This window comes from Lithobates pipiens, unplaced genomic scaffold (genome assembly GCF_037356315.1).
Source record: "Lithobates pipiens isolate NorthernLeopardFrog02 unplaced genomic scaffold, aLitPip1_a1.2 Scaffold_10, whole genome shotgun sequence".
Lineage (NCBI taxonomy): Eukaryota > Metazoa > Chordata > Amphibia > Anura > Ranidae > Lithobates > Lithobates pipiens.
The window spans coordinates 77,265,529-77,281,923 of record NW_027507686.1 but is presented as its reverse complement, the minus strand read 5'-3'; the positions used below and the strand labels follow the sequence as shown (position 1 = coordinate 77,281,923).

The 16,395-nt window shown below is 44.5% G+C and overlaps 1 non-coding gene across 1 annotated transcript; it reads right to left on the bottom strand.

Moving 5' to 3' along the window:
* Positions 1 to 3,831: 3,831 nt before the first annotated feature.
* Positions 3,832 to 3,903, bottom strand: TRNAD-GUC (transfer RNA aspartic acid (anticodon GUC)). Its single transcript has one exon. It is a non-coding gene; the product is annotated as a tRNA-Asp (tRNA).
* Between the last annotated feature and the right edge of the window lie 12,492 nt (positions 3,904 to 16,395).

The window sequence follows — 16,395 nt, the reverse complement described above, 5'->3', positions numbered from 1 at the left end:
CATTTTGATTAATTTCATCGAAGAAGGTTTGTAATTCATCTTCTGTGCCCTTCCAGATGATCACAATGTTATCTATATACCTCCGATAGACCTTGAGATTTTCTCTTTGTACACTGAATATTTTTTCTTCTTCCCAATGTTTTAAAAATAAATTAGCCACACTAAGGGCGTACTTAACCCCCATAGCTACACCCTTTGTCTGAGTAAAGTATTCTCCCTTATGCCAAAAATAATTGTGGCTCATAGCTAGTCTTAAACCATCAATAATATACTTAATCTGTTCCTCTTTCATATTGGTTTGTTTATGTAATGCCCATTCTACACTATTAATGCCATCCTCTTGTACTTTGTTGGTGTACAATGAGTTAACATCTATTGTGACCAGAATATCAGTTTCTTCTATTGCAAAATTTCTTAGTTTTTCAATCAACTGTCTAATGTCATTCAAATAGGACCTTCCTTCTTTTACCAGGGGTTGTAGGTATCCATCGATGTACGATCCTAGATGGGAAAAAAGCGAATCAATCCCGCTAATTATTGGCCTCCGGCCAACCTGTGAAGCTCTGGTGAACCCTATGCCCAAGAGGGTTAAGGCAGTGCTGGAAAATAATGGTGGCCACACAAAATATTGACACTTTGGTCCCAATTTGGACATTTTCACCTAGGGGTGTACTCACTTTTGTTGCCAGAGGTTTAGACATTAATGGCTGTGTGTTGAGTAACTTGGGAACAGAAAATGTACACTGTTAAACAAGCTGTTCACTCACTCAGGGCCATCTTTAACATTGATTGGACCCTGGGCAAAAAATTTTTTGGCCCCCCCCCATGCAATTTTACTCTCCACCTGCTCTGAGACATACAATAAAAAGCAGCTATACTTAAAATCAGTTTACTGTATCAGATCAGTCAGCAATTGCGATTGGTTGCCAGCAGTTACAACATATCATTACTGCTTACTGACTGGTTGCTAGAGGTTACAGCACACTGATTAGTTGCTAGAGGTTACAGCACATCATCTCTTCACTGCAGGGGAACATGATATACATATGAATGCCTATTTACTTAGTAATGCCGCAGCTATTTACATACGAATTCTGTTTTATTTACATGTAAACACATGGTCTGCAGGTGAGTCATCTGTACACAACAATAGGCCAGAGCTGGGCAGCATTAGTAACAGCACTTCACACTGAGATATCGGGACACAGCACAAGACTGAAACTTCAAGGGACGAGGGAATTTAAACTGGGATAGTTGGCAAGTATGAGGGAGCTGCTTTGGGTCCCACAACAATGACAGAGCCCAGGGCAGCTACCCCTTTTTCCCTGCCTTAAATACGGCCCTGCACTCACTACTTTACGTTGTAGCAAAGTGTAATTTCTTCAGTGTTGTCAAGTGAAAAGATATAATAAAACATTTACAAAAATGTGAGGGGTGTACATACTTTTGTGAGATACTGTATATTGCCAAAAGTATTGGGATGCTTGCCTTTACACGCACATGAAGTTTAATGGCATCCCAGTCTTAGTCCATAGGGTTCAATATTGAGTTGGCCCACCTTTTACAGCTATAACAGCTCCAAGTCTTCTAGGATGGCTGTCCACAAGGTTTAGGAGTGTGTCTATGGGAGTGTATGACCCTTCTTCCTGCAGTGCATTTGTGAGGTCAGGCACTGATGTGGATGGGAAGGCCTGGCTCGCAGTCTACGCTATAATTTATCCAAAAGGTGTTCTATCGGGTTGAGGTCAGGGCTCAGTGCAGGCCAGTCAAGTTCCTCCACCTCGCTCATCCTTGTCTTTATGCACCTTGCTTTGTGCACTGGTGCGCAGTCATGTTGGAACAGAAAGGGACTATCTCAAACTGCTCCTACAAAGTTGGGAGCATGAAATTGTTCAAAATGTCTTGATATGCTTGTGAAGCCTTAAGAATTCCCTTCACCGTAACTAAGGGGCCAAGCCCAACCTCTGAAGGATAATCCCACACCATAATCCCACCTCAAACAAATGATTTGGATCAGTGCACAAAGCAAGGTCCATAAAGACATAGATGAGCGAGTTTGGGTTGGAGGAACTTGACTGGCCTGCAGAGTTCATCCCTTAACCCAATAGAACACCTTTAGGATGAATTAGAGGGGATGCAGCAAAACCAGGCCTTCTCGGCTACATCAGTGCCTGACCTCACAAATGTGCTTTTGGAAGAATGGTCAAACATTCCCATAGACACACTCCTAAACCTTGTGGACAGCCTTCCCAGAAGAGTTAAAGCCGTTATAGCTGCAAAGGGTGGACCAACTCAATATTGAACCCTACTGACTAAGACTGGGATGCCAAAGTTCATGTGCTTGTAAAGGCAAGCGTCCCAATACTTTTGGTGATATAGTGTATATAGATCAGACTAAAATGAGGAGGAAAGAGGGACAGAGGTACAGTCCCTCAAAATCAGGGAGAATTGGGAGCTATGCACATGTGAAGTATCACTGCAAACATCAGTATGAGAGCAATACTTCCAGGGCCATAATTCCCGATTTTCGCTAAACTGATAACCTTTTAAGTGTCATCTAGGAGCAATTTTAGGTACCGTAGTTTGTCGCCATTTTACAAGTGTGTACAGTTTTAAGTCTTAGCATGCTTGGTATTTATTTACTTGATTCAACATCTTTAAAGCGGAGGTCCACCCTAAAGTGGACCTCCGCTCATCGGAACCCTCCCCCCCTCCGGCGCCACAATTGGCACCTTTCAGGGGGGAGGGGGGTGCAGATACCTGTACAGTACAGGTATTCTGCACCCACTTCCGGGATAGCTCTCTGCGGAAAGGGGCGTAGATTACGCCCCTTTCCGCAAGTTCCCGTCCCTTTCCGCAAGTGCCCCGCTGCCTGCTGGGAAACACACAGATCCCAGAGGCAGCGGGGACCATCCTTATTGCGCAGCGCGATTCGCGCATGCGCAGTAGGGAACCGGGAAATGAAGCCGAAAGGCTCCATTTCCTGATTCCCATACCCAAGATGGCGGCAGCAGCACCCGACAAGACGATCTAGAGATCGGCTTCGGGTGCCGACATCGCGGGCGCGCTGGACAGGTAAGTGTCACTATTTTAAAAGTCAGCAGCTGCAGTATTTGTAGCTGCTGGCTTTAAAAAAAAAAAAAAAAAACGCGGAGTCCCGGCGGACTCCCGGCGGACTCCCGCTTTAATATTTTATCCCAAAAACGTGGGTATCATATTGTATTTGGGTGCAGTAATATTCATTTTAATATATTTGTTCCCGAAAATTTGCGCAGAATCATTCATTTAAAAAAAAAACAATTTGCAACAGCCATCATTTTAATCTTCAGGGTCTCTCCTTTCACAAAAAAATAAAAATTAAAAAATCGTCCTGCACAGCAAGTGGTTAAAGACATTAAATATATAGTTGTACTGTACCAATAGCGGAGAAGGAGGCATGCGAACGCTGAATTTTGCTTTGAAAATCCAGCATTTAAAACAATCCAGTACGCGCCACTCAGCACACATGGGCGTGTCTGTGGAGGAAGTATAATGTTATAATAATATCATGAATGCATTGTGCTGAGCCACCTCACCATCTTCTTGTTGACTGACCTTTTTTTTTTTTTTTTCAAAAAAACTCTGTTGAATCCTGAATAGTGTACATTCCGTTCTGTCTCAAATGTACACAGTGCTAATATGTGAGGAACAAGGTTTCCCTTCATGAAATGAAAAAAGCTGAAGGGAAAATATTAAATGTGACCCTCCAGCAAAATTAAGTCTCTTCCCCTTTCTGAGGAAAACAATAACATAACTACAGGTTTGGTGAATTAGGCAAAAAAAATTTGGAGCCTCCCCGTCGGGGAATCGAACCCCGGTCTCCCGCGTGACAGGCGGGGATACTTACCACTATACTAACGAGGAATGCCATATACAATGTTTTACCATCTTGCATCATATGACTAGTATTGTGTAAATGTGATAAATTAACATATAAAAATTTGTAATTGATTGGCTTTCTATAAAAAGGAATAAAGGCTGCATTTACAGCACCATTTACAGTGTAGTGTATATATATTTTTTTTCTTTATTCATTTTGGTAGGAGGCTGGATGGGTCAGGAAAGTTTAGCAGCTAAAAAAGCTGGTTAACAGTGGTGCATGCTTATAAGGGGGGCAGCCCCATCTAATTCATGCGCCTGGGCCCCAATCCCCATGCAGTGTGCCGGATCTGGATGCATGGATCTCAATGAGGTTTTAATAAGGCTCTACTTAGCTTCAAAAAGGGTTTATTTGGGAGCAGAGAACTGCACCCAGAACCCACACACTTGTGTTACATTAGCTAATAAATATTCACAAATGTTTTCCTGCTTTGCCTCCCGGGCCAATCAGGAAGCGGGTCCTGAGACCCGACTGGAAGGGAGGAGAAGCAGAGGGGAAGCTGCGACCTGGATGGGGTAAGTGCGGTGCTGGCGGGCAAGCGAAGCAGCGATCGATCGATTGTGCGATGGGGGAGAGTGAGGGGTCCAGTTTTGCTTGCCCCCCCCCCAAAAAAAATGTTAGCACCAGCTGCTACCGCTGGTTAATTGTGTTTTGTGACACTGGAAGGAACTCAGTTCATAGGAAAGTAGATAATATGAAAGTAGATAAGTAGATTATTAGTACCTTAGATTGTAAACTGCTTGAGCGCAGGGACTGATGTGAATGTACAATATATTTGTAAAGTGCTGCATAAATTGATGGCACTATATAAGTACCTGTAATCTTAATAATAATGTGTGACCACTGTAATGGCGGCCATTCACATTTTGATAAATGATCCATTTATTTTCTATCAATCTCTTATAAATAAAATTGAAGCATGTATTGCCACCATTGCGTTAATTACACATGGGCGATTCATGCCGAGTCTAGCGACCAATCACAAGCAGCAGGATTGCTAAACAGGCTGCCTGTATGTTGCTTTAGAAGTGTTTACTTTGTAGCCACAGGATGTCGCTCTGTTGCTGGTGTAGTGTCACAGTTTGCTGCCTATCACAGGATGGTGCGGAAGTGACGTTGTTGCGTACTGCGCATGCGCGATGCGTTCCAAACGCTCGCGCCGTGCGTTCCAACATAGTTTCGGCAATACAGTTCAGCGAAACCATCACATAATGTTACGGAAGTGATGTTACACACAACACAAACACGGGCCACGTTGTTGCGTACTGCGCATGCGCGATGCGTTCCAAACACTTGCGCCGTGCGTTCCAACATAGTTTCGGCAATACAGTTCAGCGAAACCATCACATAATGTTACGGAAGTGAAGTTACACACAACACAAACACTGGGCCGTTCGTTACAACACTAATACTTCCCTTGTTACCTAGTAGGTTTTGCATTGCTGGGACTTGTAGTGCCTATCCTGAGCTACATGCTTCAATGTTCAGTGTCCTCATCCCTATCCCCATGCTTCAATGTTCAGTGTCCATCCTTATCCCCGTGCTTCAATGTTCAGTGTCCTCATCCTTATCCCCGAGCTTCAATGTTCAGTGTCCATCCTTATCCCCGTGCTTCAATGTTCAGTGTCCTCATCCCTATCCGCGAGCTTCAATGTTCAGTGTCCTCATCCTTATCCCTGTGCTTCAATGTTCAGTGTCCTCATCCCTATCCGCGAGCTTCAATGTTCAGTGTCCTCATCCTTATCCCCCTGCTTCAATGTTCAGGGTCCTCATCCTTATCCCCGAGCTTCAATGTTCAGTGTCCTCATCCCTATCCCCCTGCTTCAATGTTCAGTGTCCTCATCCCTATCCGCGAGCTTCAATGTTCAGTGTCCTCATCCTTATCCCCCTGCTTCGATGAGGACACTGAACATCGAAGCATGGGGATAAGGATGAGGACACTGAACATTGAAGCTTGCGGATAGGGATGAGGACACTGAACATTGAAGCACAGGGATAAGGATGGACACTGAACATTGAAGCTCGGGGATAGGGATGAGGACACTGAACATTGAAGCAGGGGGATAGGGATGAGGACACTGAACATTGAAGCTCGGGGATAAGGATGAGGACACTGAACATTGAAGCAGGGGGATAGGGATGAGGACACTGAACATTGAAGCTCGGGGATAAGGATGAGGACACTGAACATTGAAGCTCGGGGATAGGGATGAGGACACTGAACATTGAAGCAGGGGGATAGGGATGAGGACACTGAACATTGAAGCTCGGGGATAAGGATGAGGACACTGAACATTGAAGCAGGGGGATAGGGATGAGGACACTGAACATTGAAGCTCGGGGATAAGGATGAGGACACTGAACATTGAAGCTCGGGGATAGGGATGAGGACACTGAACATTGAAGCATGGGGATAGGGATGAGGACACTGAACATTGAAGCATGTAGCTCAGGATAGGCACTACAAGTCCCAGCAATGCAAAACCTACTAGGTAACAAGGGAAGTATTAGTGTTGTAACGAACGGCCCAGTGTTTGTGTTGTGTGTAACTTCACTTCCGTAACATTATGTGATGGTTTCGCTGAACTGTATTGCCGAAACTATGTTGGAACGCACGGCGCAAGTGTTTGGAACGCATCGCGCATGCGCAGTACGCAACAACGTGGCCCGTGTTTGTGTTGTGTGTAACATCACTTCCGTAACATTATGTGATGGTTTCGCTGAACTGTATTGCCGAAACTATGTTGGAACGCACGGCGCGAGCGTTTGGAACGCATCGCGCATGCGCAGTACGCAACAACGTCACTTCCGCACCATCCTGTGATAGGCAGCAAACTGTGACACTACACTGGCCTGCTCAGTCGTGATGGGAGTGACATCTCACTGGCTCAGCTACAAAGTCAAAGATTCTATAGGGACAAAACAGGCAACCTTTTACCAATCCTAATGCTGTCTATATTGCCATATTGTCAGTGGCAAGATTGCCAGCAGCAGTTTCCTGTGTGTCATCAGTTAAGACCCGTTCACATAAGGCGATTTGAAATTCCAAGACGTGTAACATGCTTTTAGGTGCCATTATTATTAATAGCACACCAAATGCGGTGCATTTATGCTGATATTGTCACGCGACAAAATCGCACAGCAGTCACAGCACAACGTGTTAAAAAATCACACTAAGCTTGTCACCCAAAAAGGAGAAGGAGCTTTTTTTTGGGTGACAAATATGCATTTCCGCATGTTAACTTCACTTTAAAAATCGTGAGCGGGGCCTCTCGCTGCGCGAGGTCTGAACGGGGCTTAAGTGACCTTTACAGTCATACCTTCCAAGTTTAATCTTTCATAATGGAAAGCCGGAAAAGGAGATAGTGTGTTGTGTTGCGTACTGCAGTGAAAAGTGGGCGTGGCTACATAGCACTGAATATTGGCTGTGGTTTAACTCTCTGCCTCCCAGATCTGTTATTTGCATAAAAAATGCATAAAATGCCTAGTTTAGGCACAAGGAGGAGCTTAAATCCCCAAACTGTTTATCAAGCACATATTTTCAGTAAAAACATACAAAAGTTAAATTTAGTGCATGAAAACATAATATATTACCTAATTTTTTGTAACATATAATAGATGAGGTTGTGCCGAGAAAACTGATGCCCAACATGTCAAGCCATAAAATTGTGTGCACTATTGTGATCTCGTGGTGGAAGATGGGACTTGTAGTCTTTTCATTCACAACTCTCTGTGAATGAATGATGTGTCTGCAGGGGGTAGTGCCACACACAGGTGTGCGGAGTTCAAAATGACAGAAGGCTGCAGGATAAAGAACTCCTGGATTCAGGGTTGGTTTCCATATAATATAATATCCAATATTTTGGTAAAATATAAAAGATGAGGTTATGGCCCCTAATTATGTCATAATGATGAAACATGTTGGGCGGAACTACAATGGAACTACCTCGAAATGTGAGACCTACTGTGAGGGCTGCGTGCATCTGAGCCATCCCAAAATGATTTCCTTGTGGGAGAGTGATTCTGGGTTTATAGCGGTGCATGGGTTTTTTGTTCAGGGTTTCATTCACCTATTCAGTGTGAGTGCATTTTTACTTCAATAAAACAGTTTTAGCAGTGAGCACTATAAAAAAAAAATTCTGTTTTTTTTAGCCACTGCAGCAATAAGAAATTTATTTTTAGTGGTACAGTGACCCATGCGGCCCTGAGTGTTATTTAGAAGTGGTGGTGTGAAAGCATCCATCATCTTTGGGAATATCCATAAAGTAGCTTGTCTGGATATCTACTGTATCTGTGAATGCTTGTTTGGCCTTTCGTAATTGAGGTCAGGACTGAACTGGGACAAAAATTTGTCCCTGGACTTCATCCAGACTGGCCCACTTTAAAAAAAAAAAAAAAAAAAAAAAACATAAGTAAACACATTCCACTGTGAGTATAAACTTTTTTTTTTTTTTAACTCTTTATTTAAGATGCATTCCAACATTTCAGACACCTTTAGAATGACATGTGTATGATACGTTTCGTTCAATGGCAGGTGTCATAAATAAAGAAAACAGTTATAACTAAAAATATACTCTAACTCCTCACTCACCTCTTTTATTATTTCATGTATTCTCCTCTGTATTTTTCTCCTCCTTCTCACATCACTGCGTATAGTGGGAGGGCTAACATCATGCAGGAACATTGCTACAACCTCATTGGCTGGAATTTTATAAACCGGCATTGCTGCACAGCCATTGACTGGCTTTCAGCAATGCAGCAGCGCTGAGGCTGAGCCAGGTTGCACACTATGAAGTGAGCTGATGGGCAGTGCGACAGACCACACCCCCACCCCACGGCCGGCCAACCACGATGGCCACCCAAGCCCCCCATTACTGGCCCTACCACTAGCTCTACCACTGCAGGCTGCTTTTTCACCAGTCTAGTCGACTGACTGCTTTGGAGGTATCTTAGGGCAAGGTTAGGGAAGATTTATGCACACCACTACCTTCCAGAGAAACTGGCTACATGTGGCAGTCTTTCCCCTTGGGTCAGTCCTTGCACCATGCTGTAGTACTCACACTGTCCTCCTTGCTTCTGCTGCCTCTACGGGAAGACTCCTTCCAAGCTTCTCCGGTTGTCGGGATCTTCCCAGTCCAGCACCTAAACCCAGGCCAAGGCATAGCACCCAAGGCATTGGCTAAGCTCCCCTAAATATGCAGAACAACCGTCCTAGCCTCCACCCTCCAGCTTCTAGAGTGTTCTCCAACTTTCCAGAACCAAGGGGAGGCACCAGAAAGCTGCCTGCATGAGCCATCCAGCCCTGAACTCCAGTAAATCCTGACCCAGATTTCATGACTCAGACTTAGCCCTGAGTCAAACTATGGTTTACCTACACTGACACAAAGGGTGCTACAGATACATTGTATTATTGCTGTTATTGCACTTGTTAACCACAGTTTTTGTTTCTTTCCAGTTGCTGTATACTGTATATTTTTACTTAGGCTCAATTCACCCCTGAGCGTACTGGAATTGCGCGATTCTGCCTGCAATTCCAGAATCATCTGATTTTGCCTGTGATTCCAGAATCGCGGAAACATGGGGAATGTTTGCAATGCCATTATTTCTTAACCACTTAACAACCGCCCATTGCCGATTAACGGCTTCAGGGCGGTTGCTTAACTCTGAGAGGCCGTTAATTAACGGCCTCCCAGAATTCTGCTCTCGCACGCCCCCTGGGGCGCGCACACGAGAGCATCCGTGACCGCTGGGTCCAGTGGACCCGGCGCATCACGAATCACGGTAAACGGCCGCTCATCGCGGCCGTTTACCACGTGATCGCTCCGTCAAATGACGGAGTGATCACTTGTAAACAAACCGGCGTCATGTTATGACGCCGGTTCCTCCCTCCCCCTCTCTGTACTGATCAGTACAGCGGAGGGGGAAGAGATTGGTGTCAGCAGCGATGTGGGCTGCATCTGCAGTGCCCACATCGCTGCTCACCGAAAATTAACCCCTCAATTCCCTGCCAACACTCTGCAATACCCTGCCATTACTCTGCATTACTCTGCAATGCCCTGCAACACTCTGCAATGCCCTGCAACACTCTGCAATGCCCTGCAACACTCTGCAATGCCCTGCAACACTCCGCAATGCCCTGCAACACTCTGCAATACCCTGCAACACTCTGTAACACTCCGCAATACCCTGCAACACTCCGCAACACTCTGCAACACTCTGCAACACTCTGCAACACTCTGCAATACCCTGCAACACTCTGCAATGCTCTGCAACACTCTGCAATACCCTGCAACACTCTGCAATGCTCTGCAACACTCTGCAACACTCTGCAATACCCTGCAACACTCTGCAATGCTCTGCAACACTCTGCAATACCCTGCAACACTCTGCAATGCTCTGCAACACTCTGCAATACCCTGCAACACTCTGCAATGCTCTGCAACACCCGCCAATACCCTGCAACACTCTGCAATGCTCTGCAACACCCGCCAATACCCTGCAACACTCTGCAATGCTCTGCAACACCCGCCAATACCCTGCAATGCTCTGCAACGCAATACTCTGCAACGCCATACTCTGAGATACCCAGCCATACTCTGAGATACCCAGCCATAGTCGGTGATACCCTGCAATACCCAGCCATAGACATCCCCCCCCCTCCCGCCGCCCTCCGGTGCTTCTACCGAATCGCTAATACGATCAAAGCCAGAATCTTTTTTTTTTTCAGGCTTCCCAGCTTAGAGGTGAGATGTGGGGTCTTATTGACCCCACATCTCACTGTAAAGAGGACCTGTCATGCCATATTCCTATTACAAGGGATGTTTACATTCCTTGTAATAGGAATAAAAGTGATCAAAAAAATTATTTTTGGGGAAAAAAATGTCAAACTAAAATAAATAAAGTAAAATGAACAATAAAAAAAAATGTTTTTTTTAAAGCGCCCCTGTCCCCATGTGCTCGCATGCAGAAGCGAACGCATACGTAAGTCCCGCCCACATATGAAAACGGTGTTCAAACCACACATGTGAGGTATCGCTGCGAACGTTAGAGCGAGAGCAATAATTCTAGCCCTAGACCTCCTCTGTAACTCAAAACATATAACCAGTAAAAAAAATTTAAATCGTCGCCTATGGGGATTTTTAAGTAGCGACGTTTGGCGCCATTCCACGAGCGTGTGCAATTTTGAAGAGTGATATATTAGGTATCTATTTACTCAGCGTAACTTCATCTTTCACATTATGCAAAAATTGGGCTAACTTTACTGTGTTTTTTTTTTTTTTTTTTTAAGCACAAAACTGTTTTTTTTCCCAAAAAAAAGCATTCGAAAAATTACTGCGCAAATACCGTGCGAGATAAAAAGTTGCAAAGACCACCATTGTATTCTCCAGGGTGTTTGCTAAAAAAACATATATAATATTTTGGAGTTCTATGTAATTTTCTAGCAAATAAATGATGATTTTTACATGTAGGAGAGAAATGTCAGAATTGTCCTGGGTGCTCCAGAACACCTGATGGCACTCCCTGCATGTTAGGCCTCTGTATGTGGCCACACTGTGTAAAAGTCTCACACATGTGGTATCGCCGTACTCGGGAGTAATAGCAGAATGTGTTTTGGGGTGTAATTTGTGGTATGCATATGCTGTGTGTGAGAAATAACCTGATAATATGACAATTTTGTGAAAAAAAAAAAAAGTAAAAGAAATCTTGATTTTGCAAAGAATTGTGGGAAAAAATTACAACTTCAAAAAACTCATCATGCCTCTTACTAAATACCTTGGAATGTCTTCTTTCCAAAAAGGGGTCATTTGGGGGGTATTTGTACTTTTCTGGCATGTTAGGGTCTCAAGAATTGAAATAGGACGTCAGTACTTCAGGTGTGATCAATTTTCAGATATTGGCACCATAGCTTGTGGACTCTATAACTTTCACAAAGACCAAATAATATCCACCAATTTGTACTTATTTTTACCAAAGATATGTAGTAGTATAAATTTTGGCCAAAATTTATGAAGAAAAAATTACTAATCTGCTAAATTTTCTAACAGAAACAAAGAAAAATTCATTTCTTTACAGAATTTTCGGTATTTTTTCTTTTATAGCACAAAAAATAAAAAACCCAGCGGTGATTAAATACCACCAAAAGAAAGCTCTATTTGTGTGAAAAAAAGGACAAAAATTTCATATACCGTATATACTCGAGTATAGGCCGACCCGAATATAAGCCGAGGCCCCCAATTTACCCCCAAAAAAACTGGCAAACTTATTGACTCGTGTATAAGCCGAGGGTGAGACATGCCTGTCCATCCCTGTGTGTGTGTCCGTCCATCCCTGTGTGTGTGTCCGTCCATCCCTGTGTGTCCGTCCATCCCTGTGTGTCCGTCCATCCATCCCTGTGTGTGTCCATCCATCCATCCATCCCTGTGTGTGTGTGTCTCCATCCATCCATCCATCCATCCCTGTGTGTGTGTGTCTCCATCCATCCATCCATCCATCCCTGTGTGTGTGTGTCTCCATCCATCCATCCATCCATCCCTGTGTGTGTGTGTATCCATCCATCCCTGTGTGTGTGTGTGTCTCCATCCATCCATCCATCCGTGTGTGTGTGTCTCCATCCGTGTGTGTGTGTGTGTGTGTGTGTGTGTGTGTGTGTGTGTGTGTGTGTGTGTGTGTGTGTGTGTGTGTGTGTGTGTGTGTGTGTGTGTGTGTCCAGCCTACCTGCACCTACACCCGCAGCAGATCGCAAAACGCAGTGCGGAAATGAATAGGGTTTGCAGTGTTAGCTGCATGGCAATATAGTGTGAACCAGGGCTGAGGACCCATTCACTTTGGCAGGGAAAAGGGAATAGTTGAGTCGCAGATTTATTCCCGCTGGCCACCCACACAGAGAAGACCATCCAGCAGCCACTTTGCGTCATAGCCACGACAAAAATCCCATCATGTTTAGTGGGCAGTACAGGTGTGTGTGTGTGTGTGTGTGTGTGTGTGTGTGTGTGTGTGTGTGTCCAGCCTACCTGTGTCCCGAGCCTTTGTCCCGAGCCTCCGTCCCGTGTCGTGCCTTGCCTTCGTCCCGTCCCGTCCCGTCCCGTCCCGTGCCGTGCCTTGCCTTGCCTCCGTCCCGTGCCCTCTTCGTCGGCGGCCATTGTAAAATTCAAAAGCCGCGCCTCCTCCTTCGCCTGTGATAGGGGGAACACTGAATTTCCCAGCAGCCTGTGTTCCGCCTATCACGGACGTCGTATCATCCTCGTCCGTAGTACGAGGATGAGACGATGCCCGTGATAGGCGGAACACAGGCTGCTGGGAAATTCAGTGTTCCGCCTATCACAGGCGAAGGCGGAGCCGGAGGCGCAGCTTTTGAATCATAGAATGGCCGCTGTCTGTCTGCTCGACACGCTGATCGAGCGGGCAGACAGCGATGACTCGAGTATAAGCCGAGGGGGGCACTTTCAGCCTCAAAAAAGAGGCTGAAAATCTCGGCTTATACTCGAGTATATACGGTAGGTCCAGTGTTGCATGACTGAGTAATTGTCATTCAAAATGCGAGAGCACCGAAAGCTGAAAATTGGTCTGGTTATTAAGGGTGTTTAAGTGCCCAGTGGTCAAGTGGTTAATAATTGTCAAGCGACAAAACACGTTAAAATTGCAGCAAAAATTGCACTGCCAAACGCTCTTGGATCTGTGTCAAAATTGGGTACATGAGCAATTTTGAAGAGAGGCCCATTCAAATGAATGGTGCCACTCCAAAAACACGCCACCAAAAAAAAAAAACATGGTGCAGCTTTTTATATATTGATTTATATGGATATATTTATTGATTACAACTCTTAATGCATTTGGCTCAACTTTGAAAGCTTGTGTGCATAGAATTTTTAGTATTTTTTTTTATATATACACTATATTACCAAAGGTATCCGGATGCCTGTCTTTACACGTGCATGAACTTTAATAGGCATCCCAGTTTTAGTCCATAGGGTTCAATATTGAGTTGGTCCATCCTTTGCAGCTATATAAGCTTCAACTCTTCTGGGAAGGCTGTCCACAAGGTTTAGGAGTGTGTTTATGGCAATGTTTGACCATTCTTCCAGAAGTGCATTTGTGAGGTCAGGCACTGATGTGGACGAGAAGGCCTGGCTCACAGTCTCCCCCCTAATTAATCCCAAAGATGTTCTGTTGGGTTGAGGTCAGGACTCTGTGAAGGCTAATCAAATTCCTCCACCCCCAAACTCACTCATCCATTTCTTTATGGATCTTGCTTTGTGCACTGGTGCGCAGTCATGTTTGAAAAGGAAGGGGCCATCCCCAAACCGTTCTCAGGAAGTTGGGGGCATGAAATGGACCAAAATGTCTTGGTATGCTGACACTTTAAGATTTCCCTTCACTGGAACTAAGGGGCCAAGCCCAACCCCTAAAAAACAACCCCACACCATAATCCCCCTCCACCAAATGTTTCGGGGCCAGTGTCCTAAGCAAGCAGTTGGTGGGATGGGTTTCCCTGTGTCAGATGGGGATGGAGAGGACAATAACATATGTAGCACTGACCCCCCGAAGGAGCTGCTGGTTTGAATTGGACCTGTACTTTACCTAGAAACCCCACTAACTCGACTCAATCCCCTTGGCTCAGCTGTGGTGCAATGTAATACAGTACAATATAAAGCAATGCAACCCTCAGGATCCACTGGCTCCACCTGGTGGGAAAAAACAATACGCCACACAACTGGATACTTAACCAGAAGCATTGTTGGTGGTTACAGTAATTGTGCTGTCACCCCAACATAGGACGACAGCACAATATATTTCAATAGAACACAATATAAAATATGTATGTATTTATTTATATAAACCTGGGAGCTCCCCCCTGCTTTAAAGGCTATACGTGAGGCCTCACTTAAAGTATTTTAATTCAGGGTCTTCTTTTCTTTGCTAGCTAAGTCACTCCTTTGTATTTGTAATCCAAAGTTCATGGAGGATTAAGCTGAAATGCTCCTGATGTAACTCCAGTAACTTATTTACAAACGCTGAGGCGCCTAAGTAGATAGGCCTCAAGCTTGCTCAGTGTCAGATGCTCTACTACGCCTCTGTGGAACTGCAGGTTCCAGCGATGCCTGTATGTGAGTCTAACTGTGTGTAAAGTTATCAAACGGTGGGCCGCAACCCGCTCACCAACTGGATCAGGGTTCTGCGTGATCACTTTGGTCCAGTGACTGTAGCTTGCCTTTCTGTCAGCTGGGCCAGATGCTCTGTATCGCTCCACTGAATCGATCCGGTTCTCCGATTCTCCGCTGAGTGTCTTTGGACCTTCTCAATCCGGCTACCGTCTTTCAGGCTCTGTCAGGTCACCTCACAAAAACAAACAGGTTCACACTCTGCGATAGCTGTCAGCCACTGTCTCTCGGGAGGCCTCTCCACAGATCCAGGCAGGCAGTGTGGTCCCAAGAGACCTAAAATGGCCACTACGGTCCCTTTTATTCCCTACCCAGCATGCACTATGTAAGAGAGTGTTCATGGGTCAGTCACACGGACTCCTGAGTAACAAGGTCAGCCTTCAGAATCCAAACAAAACAGTCACTTCCTGCACAAGTCTTTAGATTATTCTGAGGTAGTAATAAACAGGTGTGTTACCCATATTTGGTCACTAGATGGCTCTGGTACGAAACCACATTAATCACATCAATATGCAATGATGTCAGCGCTACACATAAAAAAGTTAATACTGTACATAGTAGCAAAATGGAAGTAACCAATGTGATGTAATATCACTAACAATCCACAAGCTATTGCCAAAAGAAGAATCTATTCCAAATTCTGGCTTTCTCATCCATGATTGTTAACATGTACAGGCAGAGCTGCCTCGGTCCTATTGTATTGTGTTATGTGCATATGTTTTGCTTTACAACTTTATGCATTCATCACTGGAAATGCTCAGTGTATTATATGCATTACCCACTCTTGTTTTATATTACTTACTTCATCCAACACCACCACAGGATATGAGGATGCTATATAAATCATTATTCATAATAATCATAATAACAGCACGTCTTTTTATCACTATTGCAGTAATAAATATGAACACATTTTCACAGAGACAACACACCCCCTTTATGATTCCATGTTATTTAGTTCCATGAACAGAAGTAATAATTTAGGACTTGAGCTTAGATTTTGAGACCATCTCTGGGCCTCCCCCACTGACCTCAGGGCTTTAAATTCCCACACCAGGTTCTGTTTACCTCACATTCCTTGAGGCACAGTCCAGCCCCGCTTGCCCCCACTTCTTCCAAAAATACATGCTGTGTGACTGTGTTCCAACTGATTTCACAGCATAGATTTAAATTCCTCAGCCACTCTGTGCTTGGAAACAAGACCAATGCTTGAATAAATTATCTACAAAATGAATATATTTACTGTTTAAAACTAGCATACCCATAGACAGGTAAATGGGATATAATAGGAAAACTGTTATTTCTGAAATACAGCAT